At 40.3% G+C, this 19,001-nt stretch overlaps 1 protein-coding gene across 1 annotated transcript in view; it reads right to left on the reverse strand.

Annotated features, from left to right (window-relative positions):
* Ryr3 (ryanodine receptor 3) overlaps positions 1–19,001 on the reverse strand; it is a 532,014-nt gene that overhangs the window by 476,954 nt on the left and 36,059 nt on the right.

Consider the following 19,001-nt stretch of genomic DNA (forward strand, 5'->3'; position numbering starts at 1 on the left):
GCTGCTGCTCCCCTGCTACTCCTCCAGCCAGCGCTATTTGCTGTTTGCTCCTGCTGCTGGTTCTGTTTGCCATTTGCTGGATTGTTCATTGCTGGTTGGCAATATCCAAAAATCAAACTCCCCCCAAAGAACTTGACATCCCCTAATCAGAAGGATGAAATCTAATGATATAGATGGTCCCTTTCCCCTCTAACCTTCTTTCTCTCCTACTTAATGACAGGGGTGGGTGGGAAGGGTAGGGGTGGTGTAGGGAGGTAGGAAAAAAGAGAATCCAATAAGTAGCTAAAAAGTCTGGCTACACACATTTATCTGTGTGTCTTGATTTTTAACTCTGCACAATGGTAAGGCTGAACTACAAACTGTAAATGTCCCTTATAATACAGAAAATTTGTAAACTGAGAAGAAAGTGATGTCACCACCTCAACCAGCACCTCCACTAAAACTTGTGCAGAACCACGGAAGCAGCTCAGAATGTATCGCCTCTATTATTATATTTGCATATTAGAGATGATATTACTGCTTTGCTAGGTTTTTAAATCAGGATATAATTTCCAAATAACTTCCTTTTTAGGAAACCGAATGCCCAGCCACTAAGAGTGCTGCTTATAAATTGTCCTCATGTAGCCAGAGCCTGCACAGAATTCTTGCTTGGGTTCTATCCTTTGTTTGCTGTAAATTTAGTCTATGTATTTGCCCTTGTTGACACTTCCATTAATCCAGTCTAGCTTCTTTACCACTTACTTCTTCCTCACCAAGACAACTCTATAACAATCAAGACAACTCTATAACAATCAAGCAAATATTGGGGAAACTGCCAGGCATGGTGCTGCATGTCCACTCTTGTGAGGTGGAGGCAGGTGAATCTCTGTAAGTTCAAAGCCATCGTGGTCTACATAGTGAATAACAATAATAATAATAATAATAATAATAATAATAATAATAATAATAATAATTTAGTTAGTCCTATTATCTGGGGATAAAAGAAAAGAGTGGTGAGATAAGAGAAAAGAGATGATATAAGAAAATGGAGCTGAAGTCTTTACAAGTGTTTGGGAAGTTGTTTATTTCCTTCATATCTCTTGAACATATCTTTTTAGAAATATAACGTGACAGAATTTAACATCTGGTAATGAACTTTATGGTTTCTGACTTAATGACATAGCTGCTGGCTACTGAGAGTAATTTACTGTCAGAAATTAAAGCAGAATTTTGTTATTTAATTTTCATAGTTCTTAAATCATCAGTTGTGCTTTTAATATCATATAAATAAGTAAATAAATACAATGCTAGACCCTGTGCCAATTTGGTTGCACTGATAACAGACATACTTGGTGTCACTGAGCCATCTTCGCATCCTTGCAGAGATAGGGTAGTCATCTCCTCCTGCAATGTTCCATTCCATTTTAGATTTTATGAAACACTTTGCTAGATGAGCTCAAATCCATCTCACTCACTTTATATGGTTTGGTTTCATTTTTCCCTACTTGGGCCTTGTACAGCAAGCTTCTTACCTGAAGCAATATTCACTTGCATTTTGAATAGTTAAAGCTGTCTACCAAGTCGCCCGGCTGCATATCCCATGGGTGTTATGTACCAAGCTTTACAGTCCTAAGTCACTTACACAGTAGGCTCCTCCTCTAATGTCTTTATCACAGCACAGTTGAAGTTTGCATTAATTCTCCAGCGGGCACACCATCCTGTTAACTCTATTGGATTTGCTGTCAATTTAAAAATCCCTCAGTCTTGCCCATAGGTAGCACTGTTGCTGGTTCTCCTACTCTCTGAAATGAACAGCAGTGCCCCAGAGTTATTCCTTTTAACATCCATCTGCTTAGTTGAGGTTATTTGTGCCTGTCTTGATTCTTCTTTTACTTTGCCAATTGATGTTTTGGCTCCTCCTGAAGACTGTATGGGTGTATTCGTTTCAAATTAACCTAATTCAACGATAGGACGGTTGAATGTGAAGGACAGAAGAACAAATGACACATGGTCATGAATTAGGCTGTCTATGGTCACAGGTAGTAGAAAGCCGATAAACAATTTTCAAAATGCTTAACCCATGAGTTAATCTTACTGTCACCTACTATGAATGAAGCTGGTGGATGATGAAGAGACCACAGGATGATGGACAAATCTCTGCTCATGTGCAGTGTGTGTGCTTGTTAATGAAGAGCTTGTGTCTTAATTTCAGGCATCAGTTACTGAGCACGGCTCTGAGATCATGCTTTCAGGAGAAACTTGAATTGTACTTTAGCCTGCAGATACACATGTAAAACACTATTCCAATCTTCCAGCTAAATAATGCTGACAAATTAATAAAAGCCAGCTGTTCTGAGATAACATTAAAAGAACATTTTATTGAGTTATAGCTAGCGTGTGAAAAAAAATCTTTATATATTTAATGTATGCAAGTTAATGAATTTGAATGAATTATATTCCAATAAAACTACTCACTGCCATAAAGGCCATGGGCATATCCAGAATGTCCTTCTGCCTTCTTTGTCACTATTTATATCATTATTAATTTATCTTATAATAAGAATTTTTAACATAACATACAGCCTCTTAGAAAATTTTAAATACACAATGCACCAGTGTTAGCTACTCTGTCATGAAGTAGGTGAAATGACTACTTTTAGTGTTCTTTTTTTTTTTTTTTTTTTTTGCTTTTGCTTTTTAACTTTATCTTTTTGAGTATTTCATAGTGAGTACTATATATATATATATAATTTCCCATTTCTCTTTCCTTCCTCAAATTCCTCCCATGTTCCTCCCACTCATTGTCAAATTTATGATTTCTTGTTCTTTAATCATAATTGTTACACACACACACACACACACACACACACACACACACACACACACACACACGTCATATTGCCTGTAGCTTTTTTTTGAGGTGTGAAGCCCTGTGAGAATTCCCCCATCCACCTTGACATATCTATAGGTGTTAGGGTTTATTGTTCTTTAGGTCTTGCTTAGTCAAGTACACTGTGGAGATTTCCTCATGATAGGAAAGCTGCACTGCTTTCATTTTTGCTGAACTTCAACTGACTCCTGCTTTTCTTTTTTTTTTTTTTAATTATTTAATTCATTCATTCAAATTACAACTCAATTGTCCTGCTTTTCCAATGTTTCGCTAATGCTCGTACTGTTGTCATCATCATCTGTATGAAAGTCTTGCACGGAGTTGCTGAACATCTCACTATTTGAGAGTCTTTACACTCCATGCTCTTTATTTTAAATCAGCAAAACCTACATCCCTTTCCTCATCCTTCACCAGCCCTCCTGTGTCAGAGGCATTGTCCTCTTCCTGTCTCTTAAAGATTTGATCCCAAAATCTGCTTCTTTGTTCTGTGGGATAAAACTCATCTGCATCTAGAACTCCAAGCTGAGCTCTCAATTCCCTGCTACTAACTAGTGTTCACTCTCTCAATCTTAGAACAAAAATAGGCACTAGGCCAAGGAGGAAGCTATCCAAATGCCCTTTCTTGCTACTCTTTCCTGCATCTGAAAAAAAAAAAATGCCTCAGTGTTGGCAATAGTTTTCACAAGCATCCCTTGCTTTGAACTCTCAGCCTTCTTGACAACTGTTATTGTACATTGCTGAAAACATACCCCTTAACATGGACATGAATGTGAAGATCCACAATCACTCCTGCCATACCCCAGGAATTCGGTGGGACATGGGAAAACCCACTGGCGAAGAGAATTCCCCTGGGAGATGAGTATTTAAGACCATTAATGTTAAAAATGGGAGAGGAGGTTCTGAAGACATTACCAACCGTTAGCATACTCACAGAACTAATCACTGAATGCTAGCAAGCCAATGATTCAACAGCAACAGGTAATTTTAATGGATGGCAAAGAAGTAAAAATGGAAATTTTATAGACTTGGGAAAGATGAAGAGATACGACAGGAGACGGCACTGACCACACAGGCTGCCTATCTCTCCTTTGTCTAGAGGTGACTGATATACACGGCCCTCTTATAGTGTTCATCTTGTTTTTATTAATGTATTACCAGTGTGGAGGGAGACATTTGCATAGGAGGGCTATTGTGCCAAGGAAGGCATAATTAGAACAAGGCGAAGATATAAGGAAGGAAAGAATTTACAGCCATGTTTTCAAGGCACTATGTGTATTCTCTGGTAGAGGAGAAAAGACTCAAGCATGGCTGGGTTTTATCACAAGGGAGAACATGGTAGAAAGAATAGGGAAGTGTGAATGAATTACACAAGCAATCTCATTTTCACAGGAGGAAAATATTCATATTGTCTGTGCTCAGTAACAAAGGATGGTGATGGTACTTAGGGTTTTTTTGTTTGTTTGTTTTGTTTTGTTTTTTTGTTTTTTGCTGCTGCTGCTGCTGTTGTTGTTGTTGTTAACCATGGAGCTTAGTGTAAGAAAAGCCATGGAGGAGACTAGGAGGGAACAGTGAACTGTTCAGCTCAATTCAACCACCATAAGGAAAAGAAAGCTGAGATGGACAAGGAAGCCGAGGGCTGCCATAAATGCTGGGCTATCATTCAGATACTGATTCATAGGCTGTGGGAAGCCACTCAGGCATTTGGACAGATTAAACATATGTGCATATTTATATAAATGTGCAGGTTCATACTCATGAGATGATGATGATGGTTGTGGAAATAACAGTGATGATTAAATCTTACTGAGTGATTACTCTACGTCAGGCTCTCTTCTAAATGCTATAACACACATTTATTCACTTCATTCTCAGAATGGGCCTGTGAAGAAAGGGAGGTGGGAAATCAGATGGCTGTTCACTTCAGAACACAGCAAAGAGAATAAGAGACAAAAAACCACCCAAACAATAAAGGTAATAACACAGTCCAATAGGGAGTTCTTATTTATAAGAGCTGCAGAGCATTTGGTACAAAAATATAAGGAGTGACAAGCAGCAGGAGGCAAGAATGATTTGTTATAAATAACACATTAACCTGCCACATTCACCTCCTGTGGGATACTGTGAGAATCATTCTGAAGAGAGCCAGGTGTGGCTGTGGATAGATGGCTACCAGCCAGGAGGCTCAGCCCCAGAAGCCAAGCATCTTCAGCTAGCCTTTTGTCAGCTACCTTCATGGGCTGCCAGTGAGCTCTGTTCAACAAGAGAATGACAGGCTCACATTTCTTTGCAGAGTTCGGCTCCCTGACAACCTGCATCACATCAGCTCTGAGGGTACCCAACATGCAGCTGTCTAGACTACAGCCTAGAGTATTCAGCTCTACATTACTGCTAGTATACCCTGAAATCTGTTTTTTTAATTAATTCATTTTACATATACATTTATATTATTACATGCACACACACACATATATATAATAAACTATATACATCAAGAAGAACCATGAAACAATCAGAAATTATATAAATGTTACATTTATAGTGTTTTGCTTATTTGTATTTGGCAACCTTGAAGAAAACATCTTTCCTATCTTGATGAGTCTAAAATTCTGAATGTAAATCAATATCTATCATATCTCATCTCTATCAACTAAAAACAGCTATCTAGACCTAAAAACATTTTAACCCCTAAACAACTAAGCTTAATTGTAAAGCTATCTGTTCTTCAAACCCAGTTTGCTGCCTGAACAGGCATCCAAAACTCTTTAAAGTGTTGGAGCATCATCTTCAGCCTCCTGGCCCAGTATACCAAACAGACATATTTGTGAGGCAGGAACTATTAAGGACTTGGCTTACCCTGTCTTGGCAGAATTTGGCCTTTGGCTCTGCCTGCATCCAAGCTTGCCCCTTTTGGGGCAGAATTCTGTCAGTGACTGAAACAAGGACACTTTGCCCAGTGGCTTGTTTGCCATGTTTGAAGCCATCTCCATAAGGAGATTCTTTGAGGTTCATCATGTTCTTTGAGGTAGGCTGGGTGTTGCCAGGAGTTAATCTGTCTTATTGTCAGTGAATCTTTAAAATACTAAAAAAAAATCTTTAAATGCCATCTCTGAGGTTTTTGAAGACCTTATCTAACTATTTTACCTTATCTAACTATAGAATTGTATTTATCTGTTGAACCTGGGATGTATATTCTTGTAATATAGACTAGTAATTGACATGACCATGATTTGATCAACTAAAAATTAATTTGTATAAAACTTACTTCTCCTAAACAGCCTGCAATAGCTCTTTGAAAGTATTGGAAGTAAACTTTGTATTCTACTTGAGTTGTATGGGTACAATACCCCCCCCCAACATTGATTACTTCTCCCTGGCAGGGCAGCCTTCCCAGGCCACAGAGGAAGAGGCTACAGGTAATGCAGATGACACCTGATAGGTTGAGGTCAGATAATAGGGGAGGAGGTCCCCTTTCTGAAGACCAGGGGAGGAAGGAGAAGGGGATGAAGGAGGAAGGGTGGGAACAGGAGGTCATGAGGGAGGGGGCTACAATCATGATGGAAAGGCTTCAAATTGCAGAACAAGCAGGTAACTTATATTCCTAATCTCCCTACAAGGGAATAGCTCTGAGGCTGGCTTAGACATGAATGTCTGTGCATAGACAATGCTTCTTGTTGGTTACAGAATCCATGTGACTTATTATTAGATGCCATTCTTCGTATGGCATGAATGAAGACTAACAGATGTATTTCTTCTGCTCGTACAGAGAGCAGAGAACTAGCCTTAATTGTTCTGTGCATCCCGCACACCTCATATATTTATAATGTTAGGACTATATAATGCTTGTGAGAAATTAAATGTTTTCACAAGAAAAGAATTGGACACTGATGCTTGATCAGACCTGACAGGACTCATTCCTCTCAGCATGCTGGACACTGACATCCTGCATCCTTCATGTCCCAGCACCAAGCGCTTCAGTTGCTATTCCTTATCAGAACAGGACAGCTGCAATGGCACTCTCAAAGTATTGGGAGTAAACCTTGTATTATAATTGAGTCGTATGGGTACAATACCTCATATTAAGAGTAGAAATATATATAATGTGTGTGAAGAATAATCTTATATTTGAATTCTATACCAATGTCTCAAAATTAAACTTATTTTGTATGGATATACAAAATTTTATACCAATGAATTCAAATTTACCTTATTTGTGAGTCTAAATAAAGCTTGAGTTGAGGAGGAGGGTCAATAATCTACTTTTTGTTCTATTATCCCTATATAGTTCTATATTCCCCTTTCTTTCTTTTCAACCCCTATCTCCAAAGCTAAGAGAGAAAGATAAAAGAAAAGATAGACATCCCTGAGTCCAATCTTGTTTTCTCTCTGAATAAGAACAATAGTAACTTATAATCAACTCCCAATGAAAATAAACATCTAAAGAGACTTGATACCCTATGAGCATATACAGGGGAGGAGGTCCTCCTCAGTCACAGTCATAGGGGAGGGGAGTAAGGGGAAAATGGGAGGGAAGGAGGAATGGGAGGATACAAGGGATGGAATAACAATTTAGATGTAATATGAATAAATTAATAAAATATATTTTAAAAAAAGAAAAAGAAAATAGACATCTATATCCCAGGAAAGCAACCAAAAACCTACCCAACCTCCCTTAAGGAAAATGAAGCATTGTTCTCTTAAGGTTTCTTCTGGCTGATTTGTGACAAATATTACCTTCTTAGAGGCCCAAATAAAATTGGGTATATGGTTAAACAAGGCAGGAATAGCATTTTTGGTCCAGTTTCTAAATGTTGAGAAATTCCAGGCTTAATTTTCAGCTTAGTAGAAGTCTTCTGTGGCACAGTCTGAAATGCTGGACCAATTGGGATCAGAAGCTTTCTTCAAAGCTCTCCTGGGAGCTGTCCTGTTCTGATGAGGAACCACAACCACTTCCCAGCTATATGTTCTTGGTAAATCCCCACTGGAAAGTTGATTCATACATGACTACTCCTAATATTAACTAAAAGGAAACTAATACATATGTCCCCCTCCCCCAAAGACTTGCGCATAAATGCTTATGACCACTTTATTCATCACAGACCAAAACTAGAACAACACAAGTATGCATCTGCAGGGGAGCTAGCAGTCTTATGTAATGCAATGATGCTAATAAAACAGAACAAATCAGTGGCATGGGCAGCAAGCTTTAGAGGAGTTTACCAAACTGTTATGCTGAACACAGGAGGCCAGAATCAAGACACAACAGTCCAAAGTGACAGAAAGCAGAATAACAACTGCCTGGGCTGCAGAGTGGGTGGCACCTAAGTATGGAGTCACCCCACCTCATGATGGTAATGCCAGTCACACAGAGCTTAAGACAGTTCTTAGAATATTCTAAAGGAAGCAAAATAAGATGGGCACAATGACACATATCTGTAATCCCGCAACATGGGAGAGGAGGGGTCAGTCGTAACAAAATAGAGATTTTAGAGCCAGCCTGGGTGTATGAGACCCTGCCTTGAAAAAGTGGCAGGGGTGGGGGGACAAAAAAGAAGGGAGGAAGAGAGGAAAGAGACTAGAACTAGGTGCATGGCATATACAGTTATGCTCTGAATCACTCCGCGCTGATGATGAGCCTTCATCACACTTAGGAAAAGGAAAAGGTTTCCTGCTTTTTATTTGGGGGATATGGGAGGGCTTTATATTTGGGGGTATGAAATGTCTCATATTACGGGTATGAGTGAGCTTCATGTTTACAAGTCCAACTGCTCCTAAGATGTAAAGAACTGTATGAGAAGAAAATGTAATGAAAGGGCCTAGAGAGATGCCTCAGCAGTTAGGAGTGTTGGCTGTCCTTCCAGGGCCCCAGACTATATTCCCAGGACCCCCTCCACCCTGTGCCAATTTACAAACATCTATAACTCCAGCTCCAGAGGATCTGATGTCCTCTTTTATTATCTTTTGGCACTCAAGTGATGCACAAACATACAACTATAAGTGCAGGCAAAACATCCACTCATATTAAAATAAAAGATATAAAATCTTAAGAATTAGCAAAGGGTGGAAATTAAGTGAAATGTAAATTAAGTAAAAATTATAAAATTAAGTGAAGATGAAAACAATTCCTGATTTTTTTTTCCACATTGCCATTATTCCTATTTCAACGGATGTTTAAGAATGCTAAGTAGGGTGCTGGAGAGATGGCTCAGTGATTAAGGGCACCGCCTGCTCTTCCAGAGGCCCTGAGTTCAATTCCCAGCAACCACATGGTGGCTTACAACCATCTATAGGTTATCTGATGCCCTTTTCTGCAGATAAAGCACTCATATTCAATAAAAATAAATAAATCTTTAAAAAATGCTAAGTAGAAGCTTTGTGAGAGTTAGACTCCAGGCCGGGCATTAAGCATCTCTGCTCCATGCAGGGCAGGGCTGAAGCATAGCAAGCCACTGCGTTTCTGCAGCCCGCTTCACAGCGGCATGGCAAAGTGATATATGTTTGGAAACAGCACTGAAATTTGGCGCATTTCTGTCTCATCTAAATCCCTCCCTTTATGGGTCAGCTAGATACTATCAAACAAGTTCTGAGCAAGCTTAGAGGTGGGAGAATTTAGCAATGGAAAATGCTCCTTTCCTTTTTTTTGTTTTCGTTTTTGTTGGGTTTTTTGTTGTTGTTGTTGTTTTGTTGTTGTTGTTGTTGTTGTTGTTGTTGTTGTTGCTGGAGTCTGGGATCACACATGAACAGCAGTGCCCCAAAGACAGAGTAATCAGCCCAAGGCCCAAGCCTACACCCCACCAGGTACTTTTAGGGGACCCAGGAAGCTTGTGATCTGGCGTACTGACATTTTGTTAAATTATTGCAGCAGGGAGGAAAGCAAGGCTTACAGCACATGTCTACACATCTGACCTCATATTGTCCAGTAATCTCACTTATTACAGCATAGGAAGCATTAGCTGGAGCATGAGGGGGGTCCTGGAAACAGCGCCAGGCAGTCAGGTCATCTACCTCTACATGTAAAGGTCATGGACACGGAAACTCTCCTTTCTGGTCCAAAACAAGTTTTCCATTCACACAAAATAGCATTGCTCAACAGAGCTTGGGTATGGATGTAGCTTAGTGGCGAGGCGCTTGCCTAGAATACGCAAGTCCTTCCGTTCCATCCTCAAACAAAGAAAAATCATTCATTTTAAACATTATTAGATTCACCGTTAACTGCTGGGGGCATGACAAGTTGCCCTGTATGTTTGTTTTTACAACTGTCGTTCTTTTTCTTTCTAAGGCACCTCCTCAGTTTGCCACAGTGGTCTCTTAATGGATATGTAGTCTAGGGTGACCTTGACCTTCTGATTTCCCTGCCTCTGCCTCCCAAGTGCTGGGGTTACAGGCATCTGCCAGCGCGATCAGTTGGCTGCCATTAAAAATTGATGAAAGAATATTTTTAGCTCTCAGAGAAATGCAAATTAAAAGTACACTGAGATTCCCTTTCACCCCAATCAGAATGACAATGAATGATTAAGAACACAAACAACAAATGCTGGTGAGGATGTGGGGGAAAAATTCATGCATCGTTGGTGGGAATGTCAAGTTCTATTGCCAGCAGATTGAAAATCTAAAACTGTGCTATCATAAGACCTTTGCCTGCAATTTCTGTGTACATGTCCCAAGGAAGGTGACCGCAGGGGATGAGGGGCAGGCTTAGAGGCAGTGAGGGGAATAAATAAGAATAAAATATATTGGTGTATATGTATGAAAATGTCACACTAGCCCTTCGTATGCTGACTAAAAAAGAAGGAAAAGGATTGCAATCTCTTTTTAAGAATTTTAATGAAACTGTAGGTTATTTGCTAAGCTATTCATAAACTGATTAATTTTATGGTGTGTTTACAGATTCTTCATGTAATTTGAATTTTCTATCATAAAAGATTAAATGGAGTTAGAAAACCTGTATTGAGTCCAGTACAACTCGTTATTTGACTTTAAAACACTAAGGAGTTTGCTTGGGAGGCAGAGGCAAGTAGGTCTCTGTGAGTTCTAGGCCAGGTTGGTCTACATAGTGAGTTCCAGGCTATCAAGGTTACCTTCAAGAAAAACAAAACAAAACAAAACAAAACACAATCATGAAGGTTTTTAACCAGAGACATTATAAAAATGTAAGGATTTTCATACTTGATGAGGTCATTGTGGAGTGGCCTTTCACAGCTGATCAAAGTCCAGAGAAAAGTGATGTCGTGCTCAGCTAGAAATGGAACATTTCAATCAATCTCTCTGTCTCCCTCCCTCCCTCCCTCCCTCCTTCCCTCCTTCCCCCACCTCTCTTTCTCTCTCACACACACAAGAGGGGGCAGATGGTAAGAGTCAGAAGTTGAAGAGGACAGTTTTGAAAGAGTGCCTTCCAGACATGAATGCTGCCCCTGTGGCTGTCTTCACAAAATATACATAAGAAGTAGCCAGGGGGAAATGGCTCACAAGCCCCTTCTCTTAACTGGGAAGCTACTGATAGTTGGTAGATTCCAGGGGAGGGAGAGTCACTTTCCTTTAAAAGTATAGGCCCAGGTAGGTCAGCCACATTCCAGTGCCTTGTCCCTGCGACCATGTATATATAGGCAATGTAACTGAACTGGCTGAGTTCATTAAAGAAGAGAGCGATGGGGGAGGGAGAGAGGGGACATTAAGTTAGGAAGGGGTTGAGAAGCCGGAGCAGTGGATTTGGAAAGAATTAGTGGTTGGAGTGAGGTGGATATGATCAAATACACAGTATGAACTCTCAAGGAATTAATAAAAATATTACATGAAATAAAAGAGAAATAAGAGTGACACCCATGTCTCAGAATGAGTCACCAGGCACAGAGAACTCTCCTTCTCAAGAAAACATCAGGCTAGACCATCTCACATTGCTTGACCATGACTTCCAAATTCTGTTCTTTCTCTTTTATAACTATTATCATCTCTGACTTACTGCATCTTACTGTAGGCAAGATTAGAGGGATGCTAAGTGGAACACTACTCCCTGGGGAACAGTTTCCTTAGAAATTAGAAGAAAACTTAGGTTTTATGATATTACCTTCGGTGCAGGTTGCCAAGTACCGCCAAAATTGGGCCTGATATGAGACTCCTAACCCAGAGGACCTCCCGCTTCTCAATTCCCCATATAGAACTGCACTGTCTTGATCTGAGTCTGTGTCCCAGAACTCATCATTTCTTGGTTCTCTCTCAGGTGCCTCTTTGGAGGGGATTTCCACTTCTAAGATCCTCCAGTGAGCCAGGCTGGGATAGTGCACTTGGGAGGCAGAGACAAGTGGATCGCTGTGAGTTCAAGGCTAGCTTGGTCTACAAAGTGAGTCCAGGACAGCTAAGACTACACAGAGAAACCCTGTCTCAAAAAAAACAAAACAAAACAAAAACCTCCAGTGACTCCCACTCATAAGCCGTGGCCACCCTACCTGATCAGGATCGCTCAGCCTGGGTCTCTGACCTGGCTCACCTAGTTCTGAAAGCATAGAATCATAGATGCTGACATTCGACATTACAAAGAAAGCATGTGCTGCTGTGGATATTTTCATTTTTAAAGTAAGTCTGACCTAGATAACCTAGTCTAAGATGACACCTTTAAAAAACAGATTAGGTTTACAGTATTGATAGATGTATCTGTTATTTAGTTCAGTTCCTGGGGTTTATTTCACCTTGAATTTCAGAAATTACACAGTTATCAAATTTTAACAACAACAAAACCCTCTTAAACCAGCTAGTAGGAAGGTCCCTCCCAATGAGGAAACCAGCACTTCATATACGATGATTAACCGAAGACTTCTGTAAGCCTTTAAAAGCAGCTTTTCTAAGCTTGTGCTGATGAACTCTAACTTACTATAGCCATCCGTCACTCTAATTATTGCTTTAGAATTAACAGTGTTTGCTACTTGTCAGTGTAGCTATAATGCTTACCGAAGATAATGAATCCCCAAACCATAAATTTAATGTTTCATTTGATTATATTCTTTCAAGTGAGTGGAATTAACTGATCTCTCCTTTGGGGAGTTTGAGGCAGTAACTTCAGCTGAATTTTGCTTCTACACCCATATCCCATCTTTTTCTCTAAATAGCCTACCTGTGGCAATTCCAGGTCAGCTTGCTCTTCTCTGGGTTACCTGCCTTTGACTCTGTTGCATATCAGCACAGTGAGAAGCACCATATCTGTCTAGACACTGGATCCTGACTGGTAGAAGGCGCAGATACACAATTCCCACTCAGTCCTATCCATCTGAACATTCAGCTTCCATGGCCTTCCTCTCTACCCACCAACTTGGTGTAAACAGACTGTTAATAATACCTATCATGTATTGGATGTTTAACCACTGCAGTGATGAATCAAATACAGATAGGTAGGAAAATTGAGTAAGTTCTGGTCAAAGCAAGTGGTGAGGATAGCTAACCAACTAGCTTCTCCACAGTGATTGAGCCAACTTTCCAAATCATTGGCATGTGCCAGAGACTATTCTTGTAGCTTTGTCTCATTTAATCCTCAAAATTGCCTCATTTAGATCTCAGAATAAGCATGCAATGTGTACATAATTATCCCCACTTTGCTGAGGAAGAAACCAAGATTCAGAGAGATTAGGCAACTTAATCTTTTTTCCGCACACAGTTTTGAGATGTGATTAATTATCATTAGTTCTTCCGTCGTTCATACTGCATCTGTTCATGGAGAAAATCAACAAGCTCAAATTTGGACTTCAAAGCCTACATCTACAGTGGCACACTGGCACTGTAGGGTTAGATCACATTCACTCACTCTCCTTTCCTTTTCATTTGCTTATAATGATAACAATAATAACACCAAGGGAAATGCTGATAGCACACTCTAAGTGAGCCATCATACTTTATTGCTATTCTGTGATAACGCTGTAGTAATAATAATCATTATTCTGTTCTGGGAGAAGGGATCAGGGGTTTACAGAGGTTATATAGATTGCCAGAAATATCATGTAAGAGGCAAAAATAAGACTATCACAGACCTCACTCCTAATTCCGGTATCTTTCCAATAAGTCATGCTGTTTCACAAAGACTCATAAAACTTCATTATATGCATGGCTTATAAATCTACATTCATATCCTTTCTACCCCCTACATCCAATGGCACTTGGACATCCACATGCTTCTGAATGTCTTAATTAAGAATTAAAGGTTTTCTTCTTTTGTTTTCCTCACATGTTCTGCCATGGATTCCTATAGAAATCAGGCACTTGAAATTTTAACATATAAATAAAGTCTTCAAATGTAGAAAGTCCAAGTGTTGTTTCAGAGACCTGAGAAGCATGCAGACCAAATGGATGCCACGCTGCCTTCTCTCTGCCCACAATGGGTGGTGCTAGTCAGTTGTCCCCAGCCTAGAGGGTGAGAGAAAAGAGGTGTTCGAATTGACAACAGGCCTACAAGAGGGAGAATACAGTGAGGACATCACCAGCCTGGGATTTAGACATACTTATTGGCTCAGGGATGTAATGAAAGACTCTGTGAGATCGCCTCAAAAACTATATACCAGCCTAAAGACAAACGTCATTCTGTCTGCAATATAAGCAGTATTTGCAGGCGTATATTTAGTTTTCACTGTTAATATTGAGTGTGCAAAACTTTGAGGCATATGCCTCAGTTTCCCTACTTCAGTTCCCCTATTTGTTTCCTGGGAGAACTAATCCACTTCTCAGGGCTTGTGGCCAGGGTACTCAGTGACACATGGCATGATGGGAAATAAATATTTGTTAACATCAGTATAGGTCCTATTGCCTTTTTAAAATTAATTAATTAATTAATTTACATCCTGATCATATCCATACCCTCCTGTCCTCCAAGTCCCACCCTTCTTCCCTCTTTGCCCATCCACCTACCCTATTCCTCAGAAAAGGGGAAGCCCCACCCACCCACCCAGCCCAGCCCAGCCAACCAATCAGGACTGAGAACAGCCCTGCCAAGGGGGAGTGATCAAAAAGCAGGCAACTGAGTCCACATCAGAGATACCCACCCACACACTCCCCTTAGTAGAGGACCCACACAAAGCCCATCTACTACATCTGTGTAGGGGGCCTAGGTCCAATCTGTTCATGGTCCTTGGTTGGTGCTTCAGTCTCTGCAAGCCCCTCTGGGCAACCAATTAGTTGGCTCTGTAGGTCTTCTTATGGAGATCTTGTCACCTCCAATTCCTTCTAGCCATCCTCACCCCCACCCTACCTCACTTTTCCACAAGACTCTCTATGCTTCACCTAATGTTTGGCTATGAGTCTCTGCATCTGTTTGAATCATCTGCTGGGTGTAGCCTCTCAGAGGACAGCTATGCTAGGCTCCTCTATGAGAGCATAGGAGAGTTCATAGTGTCAGGGGTTGCCTCTCTTCCACAGGGTGGGTCTCAGGTTGAACCAGGCATTAGTTGGGCATTCTTTCAATATCTGCTCTATCTTCATTCCTGCACATCTTATAGGAAGGGTAAATTTTGGGTTGAAGTTTTGTGTGGGGGTTGATGGTCCCCTCTCTCCAATAGGAGTCCTATCTAGAGTGTAGCCTCTTCAGTCTCCACGGCCCCTGCTGCTAGAAGTCTCAGCTAGAGTCCCCTTCTTTTCCTCCCAGAAGCCTACCCTGTCTTAGGTCTCCAACTTCTCACAGAGATGCCCCTGCCCACAGTTTCTCTTTTCTCTGCAGGTCTTCTGTCCTCCTGGCCCCGTTCTCCCCAGATCTGATCTCTTCCCTCATTTCTCTCTGTGTTCCCTCTCCTACCTTGTTCCCTCTCTTCAACCACTTCTGCTGTTTATTCTATTTCCCCTCCTGAGTGAGATTTAAGCATCCTCCCTTGGGTCCTTGTTGTTACTTATCTTCTTTGGGTCTGTGAGTTGTAATATGTTTATCCTGTACTATATGGCTAAAATCTGCTTATAATTGAGTACATACCATACATGTCTTTCTGGATCTAGATCACTTCACTCAGGATGTTCTTTTCTAGTTCCATCTATTTGCCTGAAAATTTCATGATTTCCTTGTTTTTGATAGCTGAGTAGTATTCCATTGTGTGAATGTACCACAAATTCCTAATTCATTCTTAGGTTCACCAATCCTACATCCTACAAAGGGCTAATATCTAAAATATATAAATAAACACCAAAACACCAAAAATCCAATTAAAAATAGAGTACAGAGCTAAACAGAGAATTCTCAATAGAGAAATTTCAAATGGACAAGAAGCACTTAAAGACATCCTATTTGCCTTTAAACAATGACTTCAAACCCTCTAATTTAAGTATGAAAACTCAATCTCCCATAATTCTATGCTCATAGGGAAGAGTACCTGGATGACAAGCCTGCCAAAGCAGCTAATGGAAAATGATCAGGAGCCATGATGAATGTCCACTGAGCAATGATTTTAAACTGGTCTTGTCAGAGGTGAGCCAAGGAAGGCAACTGCTTCACTTGTAATTTGCTAAGGAGTTTGGAAAAGTAAAACATGATACATCCATGAAAAGCCATCCTCCAATAGGACAGCATCCTGATTTCCTAAGAAGTATATATGAGAATTAGTGAAAGCCTGCTCCCACGCCCTTCCCATACCACAGCTTCTCATCATGCATAGAAAGCCGATTCAATCAATTCCAGGGCAGGTTTGCAAAAATAGGTAACAGGCCCTGCATTTGTGAATAAAAGAAGTCAAGAGCGGCACTCTGAAGTGATACTTGACACTTAGCAGTTTTCTCTTTTGTAAAGATGCTTTCATTTAAACAATCTTAAAAGGGATTTTTGAAAAGACTCTTAACATTTTCCCATGGGTAGGTTCAAAGCTTCATATAGGGCATTAGTCAAAATGTTTTCACTGCTGTGTACAGCATGTAGAAAGAAAAAGCAAATAGGAGACAATGTTACATCGGAAGCAAGGAGAGGCAGCAGACGCGGTTCTAAGACATCTACTCAGGTGAAAAGGAACACCCACACATGCGGTATACTATCTCAGTGTGTGGTTTCTCTATGTGTGGTTTGGCTGACACTAGAGAGGCTAAATCAAACAGCTCCAAGGCTAAATGCATCTCTAAGGCATTCTTATCAAGGCCACCTGCATCTGAGAATATAGAACATGAAACATTCATGATAGTGAAAATACTCAATAACACTTTGCACAAACTTTATTGTCTAAAGATATACCAGAATGAGGTTAGGAGATCCTGCCAAACTTTGCTTACATTCTGGAAAGCCTGCATTTTAATGACTAATGGACTCATTGGAGACCTTTCCAATAAGAGAAGCCATGGCTTTCCACTTCTTGAACTCTTTTCTCTTTTACAGAAATTAAATTTCCCCTAGCACTCAGGAGCTTTCTTTCATGCGTTGTTATCAGATGGAATGTATTATTCTTACGGAGGATTATTTTCTCTGAAATGTCTGACACAGCTCTACCAGAAAATATTCCAAGGTCACCATTAGGTCTTCTGTTAGTTTACGTCAGAATGCTCTTCCACATGGTCTCAAGAATCCTAGCAATGAGGAAGGAGGGTCCTGCATGCTTTATAACTTCAGCAGTTAATTTTAAAGAGTTGGTATTCCCAGCCAGGTGCAGTGTGCAAGCCTGTAATCACAGCATTCAGGGAGGCAGAGGCAGATGGACTGAGGCCAGCCTGGTCTACAGAGTGAATCCAGGACAGCCAAGGCTACACAGAGAGACTCTGACTCAAACAAACAAACAAACAAAACAAGAAAGTATATATTTCCTCAACAACGTGATCATCCATCCCTAGGCTGGATTTCCAGGATGTAAGATTTTCAATGCATAAACTGGGATGATCTTATGTAAACCATGAGAGTAATTTTTCACTTAAGTTTAATCCATAAGCATGTTTAGCTAACTTTGTCTCCATAAATACATGAAAGCTATGGCCTCCTCTCCAGTTCCAGAATCCTCAACTGGCTCAAGCCATCTGGAAAATTTTCTCCTCTCTACCACTCTCTGGTATGTTTTCCCGATTCTGTTCTTGTCCCCTAAAATACCCTTCTGTCCACACCAAAGGATGGTTGCTTCAGTAAAGAGATCAAATCACATCAATTTCTCTTTGAAACCCTCCAAATATTTCCCTTGCCAAACAAAATCATATAGAAATATCTTACCAAAGTGAAAAATCAGACCTGACTACACATTACTAGTTCCCACACAGCCAAGACTGTTCTCACTGAAATTCAAGCTACGTATTTTTAAAGAACCTATATGCCTTAGAGGAAAGGAATAAAGTTGAAACACCAGGACTTTAGGGATGAAGTTGGCTTCTCACTTGGGAGCACACCTTCAAAGGGAATGTTTATATCTGGCTCAGATGCAACATCCAAGCCTAATACAAATATAACATATAGCAAATAGGCCCACACAGTCTAGTATCAAATGATGCCTTTGGATTTGTTTGATTCTGTTTTCTAGCCATGGTCTGGGTACAGTTTTAACAGTGACTCTCTAGAAGGCAACCCTGAGTGCGCACAAGACAGATTAGTCTTCTGCTAGGAAACATACTTGTAGCAGCCAACTCTGGAGCTCTGAGAGTAATCAAATATTTTGGTGTTAAAACGTTCACTTGTAAATTCTCGTACACTGTTATCTCTGAGAGCACCACATCACAAGTAAGAGCAGCAGAGAGTACCAGAACTATCATTTAAAGTCACGTTGCTATAGTGACAAGAGGCAGAGTCGGCCCCAGGAAGCACCTTCCTCCTCTTTGCTTCCTCACAGTTAAGCCAACGAGCAAGACTTCAAATTCAAGAGAGATGGGCCCAGACATGAGAATCTAGACCAGTGGCTACTAAGATGGAAAGAGAGGAAGGAAGCACAACTTGTATTAGAATGACTGAACTTACATATGACAAATGCTTCAACCTCTTGTGCCCTCTAACATCAATAAAAATTAAAAGCCACAAAAGATGCTATTGAGGGATTGAATAGACAAGCCACACTATAATGGAAAATATTTGGAAACATATCTAGGAATAAGGGATTCACATGTAAAGGCCTCTATATAGGATCTGATGTGGGGTTAAATATAAAAAGAAGTCTTAAGACTTGTAAAAGATCTGAAGTCACTTCAGTAAAGAAGGTACACAAACTTTTAAGACATGTATAAAATATGCTCA

The sequence above is a fragment of the Acomys russatus genome, chromosome 4 (genome assembly GCF_903995435.1).
Source record: "Acomys russatus chromosome 4, mAcoRus1.1, whole genome shotgun sequence".
In the NCBI taxonomy this organism is placed as follows: domain Eukaryota; kingdom Metazoa; phylum Chordata; class Mammalia; order Rodentia; family Muridae; genus Acomys; species Acomys russatus.